Genomic DNA, 15,109 nt, shown 5'->3' with positions numbered 1-15,109 from the left:
TTTACAAGGGAAAAAGGTTTAAACATGTAATGAATAATGATAATTTGTGTGTTTTAAAAATTAATAAAACTTGTTTTAAAAAAAAAACAAAAAACTGAGCGCTGGGCAGCGGCGGCCCACGGCTGTCTCCGTGGCTCAGGACAAGTCCCTGCAGGATGGCTGAGAAGCCCCGCCTCTCGGCCCTGCCTCCCTCAGCCCCATCCCTCAGGTGTCTCCCTCCCTCCCTCAGCCTCATCCCTCAGGTGTCTGCCTCGTTTCTCTCTCAGTCGCTCTCTCGCTCCTCCACCAGCCCAGGAAGAAACTGCTTCAAAGAAGCCGGCAGGGTGGCTTTTCCTGTCGGCGCAGCTCTTCTGAAGCGCCTGTTCACCCCCACCCCGCCGCCCGCGGTTCAATCCAGTGCTCCGTTCTGCCTGCCTGCCTTCGTTTCTGGTGGTTTCGGAGCGCAGCTCCCCCGAAGCGCCCGTTCACCCCCACCCCGCCGCCCGTGGTTCAATCCAGTGCTCCGTTCTTCCTGCCTGCCTGCCTGCCTGCCTGCGTTTCTGGTTGTTTCGGAGCAGCTTCGGCTGAGTAAAAGAGGCGAATAGTTATTATTCTCAGCCGAAGCTGCTCCGAAACAAACGAAGGCAGGCAGGCAGGCAGAACGGAGCACTGGATTGAACCTGGATTGATTGGCGGTGGGGTGGGAGTGAACGGGCGCTTCGGGGGAGCTGCGCCGACAGGAAAAGCCACCCTGCCAGCTTCTTTGAAGCAGTTTCTTCCTGGGCTGGTGGAGGAGCGAGAGAGCGACTGAGAGACGAACGAGGCGGGAGGAAACTGAAGCCACTGAGCCAGAGAGTAGGACAGGCTTTGGTTGCTTCCTCCCTCCCTTCTTTCATTTGTGTCCTTGATCCCTGATCCCAGCAGCATTCACGAAGGCGAAGAAAGCCGCCATTTTTTATTTATTTATTTTTCTTTGCGGCCCGGTGCAAAGTGATCCACGGACCGGTACCGGTCCGCGGCCCAGTGGTTGGGGACCCCTGGTGTAGAAGATGTAGATTTTCAACCTCTGTGTATTGAGGTATAATACACTAAAAGTCATTTTGTATTATATGTTTTGGACTTATTCCATGGTGATACCATTTTGGTTTAATATTCATAGGATTGTAAATAAGGTGCTCGAAAAAGAAATCAAGGTCAAATAAGTGAATACTATTGGGAACAGAGGTGTCCTATGGTATGGGTCCATGGGATTTGATGAGAGTCTCAGTTTAAAAAGAGCTCTTTTGGATTTTAAAAAATTGTTCTAGTTAGAAGTACATTAAAGCTTATTAAATGAGAACTAAAAATTTTACTGAATTCCACTGCAAATTATTCCTCCCAAGCTTAAACTTTATTTATACTTAAACCAAAAGGCAAATATACATCTCTCTCTCTCTCTCTCTCTCTCTCACACACACACACACACACACACACACCTCATTATACTTCTACCTCATTTTAGAATAAAGGAGGGGCTTATGCAGATGGGGGCATTTCTTTTTTCTCTCTGTCAGTCAGGCTATCAGCTGCTCTGGCTGTTAAAACCTTTCATCTTCCACCACTCTGACCCATTGATCACCATGTGTTGGGTAAATTTCCATTAAAGATGGCCCCATCTGTTATTTCAGGAGGCAAACTGCTCCCCTTCATTGACTTTGGACTATTCTGGAATTAACAACCCTGCAGATATATAAAGAGACCTAATGCAACATGGGATCACTAGCTAGCACATTTACTTTCTGATCAATCTTATATTTGCTTTTCATATTATTTTCTATTGTTCTACTTGGCTATCTCTTCTGTTTTAAAAAAATAAAATAAAAAGTTTTTAAAGCAATATTTTTTAAAAAAATAAAAAAGAATTCCAATATATCATTGAAAAATATGCATAAGGAACTATGTACTACCTAACTACCTACCTATAAAGAACTGATACCAGGAACTCTGGAAAATCTGGAGGCAGAAGAGATACTGGAAATAAGACTTGTCAGAAACAGAATTAACTACGTATTTTGTAATCAACAGGAAGAATTTCTCATTTTTAAGTTACAGCTATGACTCAAGCTTTATAGGTCATCAAATATTAGGCATGTTGAAATATTCAGTTTCAAGTGCTTTCTGCATATGTGCACTTTAATACTTAAAATCTAATCAAATAATGACAGATTCAAAGTTTGGTCATATGGACTGAATTGGATAATAATAATTGATTTTTTGAATCAATTTATGGTTTTAAATTGGACACGGTTTGCACATTCTTAACATCTGTATCTATTCTTGATTATCAATTTTCCATTTCCATTGCATTTTCTTAACATTTTCTATTATGCATGTCCTCAAGGGAGCAAAGGGACAATAAGGCAAATTATATCATTGGACAAATAATACAAATAATCTTTGTCATTGGCATCATGGCACAACTGTTGCAAGTACATACATATGTGGCAAATCACATAATCATGGTTTCTTCTGGATGCCCATATTTTCTGTTCTTTCATAGCATTTTTCCTAATGAAAGGAAAACTAAACTCTGTTTATAGTATACATTTTGTACGAACAGTTTACGTAGCCATGTTGTATCTCTGAGCTTGTGCTGCATACAAATTCCTGATAACAGAATAAAATGTCTAGAGAGTTGAGATTTATTGCTGTGCTGCAATGAAGTCTGGCAATAATCTAAACTGTTCCTCCTAGAAGATAAAACATTTCACATAGGTTATAGGGATCTCTATTCAAATAGAACTGAATTACAAGTGCTAGGTACATTGGTCTTTTTGTGTTATTGTTCTGCATTTTATTTATTCTTTCTGTGGATCAAGCCTGGTGGAATATCAAATGCCAGAAGACTGCAGAAAATCTTCATAATTCCAACTGTCAGAATTCATTCTTTATACATTATATTCTCAAACGGATTTTTATAAAAAATATAACTGACAGGTAACACCCTTTTTCTTGGTTTTACTTCCCACTGCTAGGCTGAAATACCAGGAAGCTAGAAGGAGAATTCCTTAACAATAAATATATTGATGCAATAGATATCATAGAAGACCTTGAGAAGCAACTAAGAGAAAGGAAGTTTTTTTGTTCAGAGTTTCCAATTATCATGGTTTATTTTTCCCTAATACAATTCTAAGCATGTTTTGCTACCATGAGTTACAGAAACACCAAAGGATTCTTCATATGAAATTGTGAATTGCAACTACTTCATTTAACTTTAGAACAGCTACAGAAATTAGAGACCATTTAAATAGTAATCATGGAGTATGTTGCATAATAATTTAATAATTATTCAGTCCAGAAGGTTTAATAATTCAGTCCAGAGGGTTAACTATCACTAGTGAAATATAGACGTAAATAAACTGTTCCTTAGCTTCAGTCTTAAATAAATTCTTTCTGTAAATCTTGAATAAAAATATTCATGGGATACTTCAGAAAGTGAAGATGTGTGAATATGACCAGCTGTTCCTTGTTCTGCATTGCAATTGAGTAATAGGATACAATTAATTAGTTGGAACACTATTAAAATATGCAATGGAAACAAGAATTCTGGACACAGAGAGTATGCCTGATTTCAGCTATGGAATAGCTACACAGAAATACTGTTGGATTTCTGAATTGACAGAGCTGTTCTGATCTCCAAAATACATTGAATAAGGTTATTTATGGAAGGGAGGAAAAAGGGAGGATAGTCTACAAAAGAACTCTTGAAGTTTGATATGCACAGAGATTTAGGACAGAAAACAACTGAATTTCTACTTTATAGTTCTGGGATAAGATCTTTGGCCATTTTTTCATATGAAGGAAGGATTGCTGTGCAAATGGAACTTAGTCATGCTTCTTGTTTCCTGTTAAGTTTCAAAAGAAAAGTTAGGACTTTGTGATAAAATGTATTTTGAAATCAAAAGCAAGACTCAGAAAACTTTTATGGCAATTTGACTACCACACTACCTTCTCAACAATATCCGTAAAGTTTCAAGTCCCAAAAGTCTTCTGCACCCATGTTTGCAAGACACATAGTATACTGTATTAATTTCTATCAGTCTGAAATTTATGTAGAACAGAGGTATCAAACTTGATTTCATTGAGAGCCGCATCAAGGTTGTGTTTTACCTCGGAGGGCCAGGAGTTGGCTATGGTGGGCATGGCCATGGTGGGTGTAACACAGGACTCATGTTGGGGGCACCTGTGGTGGCCAAGTGCTAAGGCAGGACTTCCCTGAGAACCTCTCTCAATCTCATTATATTTTCCTTCCCTCCTCCCTTCTTTTTCCTTCCCTCTTCATTCTCCTTTCTTCTTCCTTTCTCTCTTTCCCTATTTTTCATTCCTTGCTGTCTTCCTATCGTTCCTTCTTTTTCTTTATCTTTCCTCTTTCCCTTTCTCCTTTCCTGTCCCTTCTTGCATGCTCAGATGCAAAAGGGGAAACATTTCTCCTTTTCTTTTCTTTTTAGTTTGTTTTGATAGCCCTCTGTCAGCAAAAATGGAACCACCCTGTTTTCAGCTGTAATGGCCTCCTGCAGCCCTCTGCCAGCGAAAACAGAGCTCAGGAGGGCTACAGGAGGCCATGATGGCCGAAAATGGTCTCCATTTTTGCTGGTAGAGGCACCGCAAGCAGGTCCTTTACTGTTTCCAGGTGGGCCCCAGATCCGGCCCACGGGTCTTGAGTTTGAAACCCCGGTGTAGAAAAAAATGGGCACATCACTTAAATACAATTTATTTTGGCACAAGCACTTAAACTGGACAGCTGGTGTACTGAGATTTTCTCCATATAGGAAAAATGACATTGGTTCTGCAATCTTTGGGGAATATTAAAACTCTGTAGTGTTTTAAGCCACTATAGAGATGGTGGAGACAAATATTCCTTTCCTGTTTGCATTTGGTAGAGCATGTAGTTGGTTATTTTCACAAGCATCTGTCAGCCCTTCAAGGTAGTCCAAAGAACCAAAAGCATGAGTACTAACACTACTTGTAATGTAATGTTACAGTAACAGACTCTTACAAGTTTGAAAGCACTTCTCTCCTCCCTTACTTTTATTTTCCAGAAAAATAGGGAGGGTCCTTTGTGAGATGCTTTCTCCACTCCCATGTCTTCTCTGGGAAGAAGTATCTCTTGACTGACTATTGTCTAAATTGCAGAATCTCCTCCTGTGTTCCAAGGTTATTCTCACAGTCCATTACAGTACCTATGCTTCTCTATATTTCATCCTGAACATCCTGAAGAGGTCATACATTATGCTGCTCCATTCCCTGGAATTAGTCATTTAAAATAAATTCCAATTAACCACATTGTTACTATGTTGGAGCAAGTTTAACATCACCTGCAGAGTCACGGTGTTGTGAGTCAATGCCTATATCTTTAGTGATTTGAGATTGTGAATGCCATCAGAGGTTATCCCACACACTACATCACTTTGGGTGCTTGGATATTGACATTATATCTCTTGTAGGCTGTTTGTAGCCATCAATGACTAGGTGAATTAATAATGCATTTTTCTCCCCCCCCCCCCCACCGCGCTCACTTGAATTGCTGCAATTTATGTCCCTTAAAAATACTCAGACTACACATGTAATCCATGCCACTCAGACCCAGAGGATCACACACTCAAGGCCCCAGAAAGTAAACAAACCAATTCTAAGTTTATAGACATCATCTGTAATTGATATCAATTATTGTCCTTGGCAAAGAAGTCATGGTATTGAAGGTAACCCATTGCTAGAAATGAAAACAGAGCAACTGCATTTATTGGAGCTCTGACAGTTAACTGTAAAAAAAAAAAAGGATTTACAGAGACCACACCTTCCTAACAATGAAAAATCCAGTAATTTAAGGAAGGGGGAAAGCAGAGTTATGCAAAATAAACAACTGAGTTTAGGCAGTCTTCAACTTATGGCCACAATTGGAACAGAATTTCCATTGCTAAACCAAATAGTTGTAAAGCAAGATGTTACGTGATTCTATTATTTAGGGATTATAACCTTAGTCTTCTGGTTGCCATATTAAGGGAGAATATGGCAACCAGAAGACTAGGATTAAAATTGTGGGTTGTTAATCAAAGGAAGTCCCAGATAAGGAATGGGGTGTGTGTGTGTGTGTGTGTGTGTGTGTGTGTGTGTGTGTGTGCTGCAGAAGGGTGGGGGAAGCTCCACAAAGGACCAGGACATCAGTAGTATATATCAAAAGTGTAAAACAATGTTTCAAAACAAACTAAAAATAAACTACCCATTAGCATGCTGTTTAGAAAACAATGGCTTTATTTTTTTAAAAACAAATAAACAAACAGAATATTTAGTCTGGGCACTGCATGAAAGCTAACTTTAGGAGATCTAAATCCTACCTATCCCACAGTCCAGCCACTGAACTAAAAAAAAGGAATTCACAATGTTTTGACATGCAGCAGCTGGTGCTGTAAATAATTTCATTTTAGTCACCAAGCTTTGTGGTGAATTGCAATTTGCCAGGTGATTGATTCTGAATAAGCTCAGTGGAATGGTTACTGGCTCTTCTTGAACTGCTTTCCTAACAACTATGCAGGAACAACTGGGAGGGCAACGTTTTGCAGTAATGTGAAAACAGCTTTTAACTTCTTTCTATTCAAAATGCTTCGTTACAATTTCCATTTGTATCTCCTAAGATCAGGTATTTAAGAAACAAAATAAACTGGAGTACTGCATCCAGTTTTGTTTACCACATTATAAAAAAAATGTTGAGACTCTAGAAAAAGTACAGAGAAGAGCAACCAGGATGATTAGGGGACTGGAGAGTAAAACATATGAAGAACGGTTACAGGAATTGGGCTTGGCTAGTCTAGTAAAGATAAGGACCAGGGGAGACATGATAGCAGTCTGCCAATATTTGAGGGGCTGCCACAGAGAGAAAGGGGTCAAGCTATTTTCTAAAGCGCCTGTAGGCCAGACAAGGAATAATGGATGGAAACTGAACAAGGAGAGATTTAACCTGGAAATAAGGAGAAACTTTCTGACAGTGAGAACAATCAACCAATGGAACAGCTTGCCCTCGGAAGTTGTGGAAGCGCCATCACTTGAGACTTTCAAGAAGAGATTGGACTGCCATTTGTCAGAAATGGTGTAGGGTCTCCCGCTTGGGTGGGGGGTTGGACTAGATGACCTACAAGGTCTCTTCCAACTCTGATTATCTGTTAAATCTGTTAAATAGATACAAAATTCTTCTATTTGAAAATTGTATTATTGGATATATTCTTCAAATTTCTATGTTTGAACTGTTATAACCAAAAATATGTATTTAACAAGCCCAATATTGCACTTTATTATAGTGAGATTAAAACAGTTGTTATATATTTCCTAACAAGTATCTTCTTTTCTGATTTGGGAGGACATTAGAAGCAGTGAAATATGCAGGATGACAATCTGAATAAAAACAGTAATAGTGAGCAAACTGTTTTCACACAGCCTGGGTAAGCCATGACATATTTCTTAAGGGTTTATAAAGTAAACACAAATTTGGGTTAGCCCAATATGCTAATCCCTAAATCATATTTTATAAGCCAGAATGGGTGGGTTCATATGGTGGACAAAAATAAAAGACAACTCACTGAAGTTTAAAATGATCAAGATACTGAATCAGTGTGTAAACATACTATTTATGTCTTCGCTGTGGCTAACTTGTTAGTCATTAGGTCTGTGCAAATCTTCCCTGATTCAGTTTGGAGCTGAAAATTTGAGGCACTCATAATTTTTAATAACATTGTCTACAGCCATAATGTGAAACTCACTTGCCCTTCTGGTGGATTCTCTGATCATTTTGTCTTCAGGGCAGTGGGAGATTTGGCACAGTTGGCTGGAAAGCTTGGCTTCTCCTAGGATTATTTATTTATTTGGCGTATGGTATGTGTTAGCCAGGGATCACCGAGGTGGCTGCCTGCCTCTGTGAAATGATTTTTTTCAGGCGGTGTTATCTTTACCCGCAGGACACCTGAATGCCAGTAGGCATTCAGGGGAGGCTCCTTTCTTGTCCCTGCGCAGTTTATTTGCTCACAGGAATTGAACCGCCAAGCTTAGCGGTGCGCAAGGCCAGTGTCTTACCATGTGAGCCACCTGGTTGGTCAAATTGGAAGACAAACTTATCCTTGTTTGGGAAAACTTCCTTGTTGCTGTCAGGATTTGATTATGCTAGGACTGTGAAGTGGCAGAAGCAACAGACTCCTTTATCATTTTCTTTTATAAATGTGCATTAAGGGCTTTTTAGATTAACTGTGGTTGTGGGAAAGAAGATATAAAGAGAATTTTTGTTATAGTGGTCTCACACACACCCAAAAATCTTTATTGGGAAAACTGAGCTATTCTGAATTTCTGAGAAGTCTTAAAAGCTAGTTTGAACTATCTGAAGCTTCACTTTCAGTGGCTGGGGAATACATTTATGAGTTTTAGGAAGGGTGAGGCACCGTGGATGGGGCAAATTATACTAAGCGCACAAGATCCATTTCACAGATGTATAAGTGGAGGCCATATATTTATGTCTTGAATATGGACTTGTTTTGCTATACCTTTTAAGCTCTCTTAATCCTATCTTAGGGCTTTGACCATTTTTATTAAAATGGCAGGAATTGCTGCCAATTTTTTGGTTGCTGTCTGTACAAGGTTTGCAGATCCATAAAAAAAAAATTCTTGAGGGCTTCATGGTACCCTCAGATTGCCCAACATTACTTTTCAATGTGAAATTCAATCTTTAGTAGGCAACAATACAAATTTTACAAAGCCATCTTCCATGGAGGGTGACCTTATTTTCTTTAGCATTAATCACACATGACCTAGATGAGTTACAAAGGTGGCTTACCTCTGTCACATTGAATGGACTACCATACATCTTCACTGTGAATGTTCAGATAGGCTCACTGTCTCTGGCTGATATGCTCTCCTACTGCAAGACATGCAAAAATGCCCATGTTTCAGTTCTAATCGGAAAGCATCAAAAAATACAACATAAAGTGTTTTCTGCTGAGCAAATAACTCAATATAATTCTTTTGGTTTATGACTGTGTATGCCTTAATAAATCAATACAACCAAATACCAATCATCTAAAATTTGGGGAAAGTAAAGAGTTAGAAATGGGCAAAGCAATTTGCAAGATTTAGTCCCAATTTCGTCAACTGGCACTCAGAAAGAGCTATGTTTCATTCTAGATAGCTCTTGCCTATCACATTAAATAAAGAAATCCCATCCAATTTGGAATAGTGAGCATCCTTGGAACCTGAAATACATGATGGGTGCTCTCATAAAATGACCAAGGCTTGCTGTTCATAATGGGGTTGCTATGAAAGATATGAAGCACTGACAGAAGATATTTGGCATCTTTGCTCTCAACTATTTCTCTTTTGACTTTTTGTTCTTTTGCAAAGATACTTCTAAATGTGGGGTAGCTGCCCCACACTTTTACTTTTTCAGGAAAACTTTTGGTGCTTTTAAGGAAGAAAGTCCATCTGGTTTTCTCTCCTACCTAACACTGTTAAGTACTGAGTATTAACTGCATTTCTATATAGATTAATTGAAAATACAAAGCATATGTGCTTGATAAAAGATCTAAGAAATAGCCAAAGAAAAAGGGAAGGATTTGAAGATAAAAGGAGAAGATACTCTGGTGTTCATTTGATCATGGGAAAAGAAAATACAGATAGACCTCGACTTACGACCACAATTGAACCCAAAATTTCTGTTGCTAAGTGAGACATTTGTTAAGCGAGTTTTGCCACATTTTAGGACTTTTCTTGCTGCATTTGTTAAGTGAATCATTGCAGTTGTTAAGTTAGTAATCAGTGAACCCGGCTTCCCCAATTGACTTCCTTGTCAAAAGATTTCTTAAAGGTGATCACATGACTTCTGGACACTGCAACTGTCACAAATATGAACCAGTTGCCTAGCATCCGAATTTTGATCATGTGACCATGGGGATGAAAGGGTCATAAGTATGTAAAAACAGTCACTTTTTTCAGTGCCATTGTAACTTAGAATGGTCACTAAATGAACTGTTGTAAGACGAGGACTTACCTGTAGCAGAAGTAGAAAAGTTAATTCAATAGAAATACCCTGGAGATACTTTGCTTTCCATGAGGTATAAGGCATACATATTTAATCATGTGAAAGGAAATATTTTTAGTTAACTCTTGAAATTAGTGGCAAGCTTTACATCTGTTATAACAGTTGTTAAACCTACTATTTATAATACCCTACAGGCCTATCAAACTAGGATAGCTATTATGGCGTTCTATTACACTGGCCACCTTTAAAATATATATTAGAAAAATGCTAGGCAACCACACCACTTCTATTGATAAATTATATAGACTCTTAGTTTAAATTCATCTAATGAGTGACACTGATATTGGGATTTTTTTTTATGTTTTTATTGCTTTTTAAGTCTTCTGGAACCTACCAAAGGGGAGGAGAAAACACTGGAAAATATACCTGCATTCAAATATATCAGAAATAAAGTTGGAATTTTCACAGAATACAAATTACATATCAACCATATGAGTAACCCAAACATCTGCTGATGGAGCAATAAATGGCTCACATATTAGGTTATCATATTGGGGTTGCACTAGGTAACAGCCAAGAGTAAATAGTTGTTCCAATTATTGAAGCTAAGCAGGAATATAATTTGGAATTATTTTAAAGTAACTGAAACATCTCTTATTAGTATATCTGATAATAACGTTGATTAATAGAAACTACAGTCAGAGGGATAATAAAACTACTTAAATCCAGCTAGCTCAGGACTGTCCACATTGAATAGTACCAACTTTTCAGGATTTCAGGAAGATGTTTTTCAACTCTACGTAGAAATGCCAGGAATTGAACCCAGTAATTTCTATAGTCAAAACATAGGGATTCATTATGGAGCTATAGATTTTTTTTTTAATGTGATTTGAAAAAATGTGATTGGAAAATATGATTGGTAATGAATGCTATCTTAGATATATTACCTGTGCCCATTGTTATGTTTCTGAATGGATAAAACAAGACTTTTGCAAATTATTTTTTATTATTTTGCTTTTCTGTCTATGGAAATCTTATTCCTTATATCCTATAAAGCCTAAAATCTGTTGTACTAGAATTCTTAAATCTCTTGCATACAACATTATGGTGGAAGGTAAGATTTTATTTCTATTTCATTATATTCAGAAATAATCATTTATATATATTTGGAACTTATCTTACTAGGCTAGGTAATGGCAGGAAACCATTATTTATTACAATGCCTATATCGATAGTACAGAATCTAAACTGCTACAGAACCAATTCTTCTCTAATTGTATCATGTTAAAATTGTCATTTTTAAATAGGAGTCATTTTTATAGTGAAGAATGGATGTATTAAATTATTATGCAGCTTTTAATGTACTAATACCGGTAGTAGGAAAGACATATCCATCAAAATCAATGTTTGTTAAACAGCAAATGACATTTTTCATAGATTGAAACAAGGAAGCACACAATGTCACTATATGCAAAAATAATATTTTAATATGCTAGAAATAATCTTATATAGTTCTAAAAATCAAAACTTTTTGTAACATTCTGAATTAAACTGGTTAAAACATTTACTTATGATGGATTTCAACTTAATCAGACACAGAAATTCTGGTGAAGTAATGAAGAATTGGTTCTGTTAACTAATTCATCCTAAAATATTTAAAAGTCATTAGGACAGCAGTATAAATCTAAACTCTATCTATATTTCCTATTCATCACACATGAAACACCAGTTACAGTCAGTTGCATTAATTGATTTTTGCACATTGTAAAATAATATAATGTCAGTCTCAAATAATATTTTGTAATTTTTCAAAAAAAGACATAAAACACCAAAGCAAAATAAATAATATATGAGATACTGTAGTAAGTAGTTGCTGAAATCATGATACCCTTGAAATGAGGTTTAAGATTTTAAGCAAAATTTGATTTATAAACATTTTTCATTTTGGCCCTGCCATCAGTCATGCACCAAGTTGGAATGTGACCTGATATTTAATTTTCTCCAATGTCCTATCGTAATACATAAGATACAGTAAAAGGATGGCGTTATAATTTATCTTATTTCGTTGTACATTTTTTTGGACAGTGTATTACTGACTTTATACACAGACGTAAGTCCTACTATATTCAGTAATACTACCTTCCAAATAAATGTACTTAGCTTTGCAGCCTGAAAATGCTACTGCTACTGAACCTTGATTTTAAATTAAAATGAACAGATTTCTAATTAGTTAGGCTGGCTGGAGTAAAACAAGATTGCAATTAACCTTGTATATTGGCAAAAATGTGACAGCATTCCTTTGTACTGGTAGTCCTTGAATTACAACCGTTTGTGTAGCGACCATTCAAAGTTACAATGGTACTGGAAAAAGTGACTTAGAACCAATATTGAACTTATGACCATGGCAGCATCCCCACAACCACATGATCAAAACTCAGGTGCTTGGCAACTAGCATGTGTTTATGATAGCTACAATGTCCTGAGGTCATGCGATTGCTATTTGTGGCCTTCCCATTCAGCTTCCCACAAGCAATATCAGGTATTCCCCAGGTGTTAATTGCTTTAACGATTTTCCCAACATTTGGTTTTCATTTCAAAATGTTCTGAAATTGCTTGATACATTTAGTAAAAGTATTCCAATGCCTTTATTGAATTTTTTTGTGCTTCTTAATAAGGAATCTAGTTCAGACTTCTGCCGGAATCCTGACACTTTGTTTTTCCAAATAATTTTAAAACCATTCATGTAGAGTAAATACAAAATTTTACTTCTTTTTGGCTAATTCATATCCACAGTTTAACTGGTTCAAAACTATTATCAGTGGCCAGAATAAAAGTGATAATGAGCTGCTTAGGAACATTCCACATTTGATTTTGACTTCTCCTATCTGTTTCCTAATAGCCATCAACTTTTTTCACCAAAACTTCATTGATAATAAATTGCCAAATATTTCTGCTGATTCCGAATATTCAAAACATTTCTCAATCCAGCTATGTGAGATACAATCAAATGCCTTAAGATTGATTCTAGCCATAAAAAATTGTTCTTCCTTTTTTTTAAAACCAATTGGTCAGTCAATAACTAGTCTTTCTTTCCTTTCAAATTTTTGCAACACCCTTTTTGTTCTACAGGGAGTAAATCATTTATTTTCAAATAGCTGTAGATTTTATTTATAATTATGCCCATAAGTAATTGTATGTTGTTCGTAAACAGGTTTCAGTTTCCAGAGTCATTTCTCTTCTTATCCTTTGAATTAGGAATGTTCTTCCAATTGTTAGCCATTTTTCATTTACTGGTGCTTCCAAAACTCTATTCATCTGGTTTGCCAACCTCAAGTGTAAATTTGTCAGTGACTTCAACCTGAACCTATGCAGCTTGTCTGGTTCAGGAGCAGTCCAGTTTTTGATCTAATCTGATTGCTTTCACACTATTTCTTTAATTATCCTAAGAGTAGATGAGTAGATTCTTGTGCTTAGCAATAGCAACAGCAATAGCACGTAGACTTATACACCGCTCCATAGTGCTTTACAGAATTCTCTGAGTAGTTTACAAATGTCAGCATATTGCCCCCGACAATCTGGGTCTTTATTTTACTGACCTCAAAAGATGGAAGGGTGAGTCTACCTTGAGCTGGTCAGGACTGTAGGCCGAGTTAGTCTGCAATACTGCATTCTAACCACTGTGCCATCATAGCTCATTTGAGTACTGTCACTGCATTTTCAACTTGCTTGAAAATCCATGCTGCATTCATATTTTGTCTCCTATTGTTTTCCCACAAACTTTTAGGGTGTCTTTTTTTTTTGATAGCATTTTCATTATTTGTAATCCTATTTTCAATAGTTTTATACAAATTTTGCTGGAATTGAATTATTTGATTATCATATTGCTTGATCTTCTCTTGCAACAGCCATGACGGTTTGTTTCAATTATTCTACTGCCTCTGCAATTCTTTTATTCTCTAGATTGTACTTCCCAGAGATTAGTCTTGATTTTCTAATTTTTCTTCAAATTGCTCAAATCTATGCATATTTTCCTTAACTTCAATTCTAATTTCATTTTCCATTAAGATTTTATTTTCTTAATAATCTCCCTTGTATTTTAAGCCCCAATTATGCCGTGGTTACACAAGCAGCAGCATATATCAACGAGCTTATTTGGGCCAAGAATCAGTTTAACAGCTTCATTAATATTGTTCGCTGTTTTAGCCAGTTTTCTTGTTAATTTGATTCAGTGTTGGCAAACGTGTTATTTCAGCTCTCATTCAGTCCTTGATTTTCCCTACTAGTTCTTGATTAACTGATAATGCTTTAGCAACTTTACCTTGTTCTCCTTGCTGTTGTTCATTAACATCAATAGTCCCATCATTTTCTATTGGTTGTTGCTCATTAACAATAAATTTATTACTATTGTTATGAAAAATGTTTACATCTTTGAGGCAATAATCACCAAATCAGAATTAGCAGACCTAGGCTGCAGATATCTAGATGATCACTAGTTAGCAACAAAAAGTTAGTCAGAAATTTTAACCTTTGCAGACTATATATGATATCCATAGGTATTATTATGTACAATTTCAAAAAGCCTTTACACCATCCACTAGGTAATTTTTGCAATCTGGACCAGTGTTTGAGGAGCTTCTTATTTAGGAAAGACACTTGTTTAATGGGGCATTAAAATATTATAAAACTTATGAATTGTAGCCTTTGTTTTCCTCTTTCTATCTCTTGTGTCTTTAAGATGGCAAGTATAGTAAGTTTTCAAGTAGTGACAATCTTCTATTTTGTTTCCATGCAATTGGTTCTTACCTAAAAAGGCTTACATAATTTAGCATAAAGTCAACTGAAGGAACTTTGTTTCTTTATGAATATATGTTGACTTGTTGATCGTCACTGGCAGACCAGGTTAAATTTTTCAGTCAGGGAAAAACACGTAAACTGTAAACTTCCTTGTTTTAATAAAACTGAATACAGAATCTGTAAATCTGCACATTAGGACTTTGATACCATTTGTTGCAAAATAATAATAATAGGCAACCAATTTCTAGAACCATACTCACTGAACTAAGCTGCTATTTGTTTCTGTCT

General features: G+C 36.6%; 1 protein-coding gene across 5 annotated transcripts in view; it reads right to left on the bottom strand.

Moving 5' to 3' along the window:
• Window positions 1-15,109, bottom strand: part of SULF2 (sulfatase 2) — a 265,589-nt gene that overhangs the window by 167,432 nt on the left and 83,048 nt on the right. For 4 of the 5 annotated variants that reach the window (XM_087959310.1, XM_087959311.1, XM_087959308.1 and 1 more), the window contains one exon: window positions 8,828-8,911. The exons of the other annotated variant lie outside the window; for it this stretch is intronic. The gene's annotated coding sequence lies outside the window, so the exon portion shown is untranslated. The remainder of the gene's footprint in view (window positions 1-8,827; window positions 8,912-15,109) is intronic. 5 annotated transcript variants of the gene reach the window in all.

Source organism: Notechis scutatus, chromosome 3 (genome assembly GCF_049901735.1).
Source record: "Notechis scutatus isolate UNSWTSFEM ecotype Mainland chromosome 3, rNotScu1.2, whole genome shotgun sequence".
Classification (NCBI taxonomy): Eukaryota; Metazoa; Chordata; class Lepidosauria; order Squamata; family Elapidae; genus Notechis; species Notechis scutatus.
The sequence above is the reverse complement of the archived record's forward strand: the minus strand, read 5'-3'. Positions and strand labels throughout refer to the sequence as shown.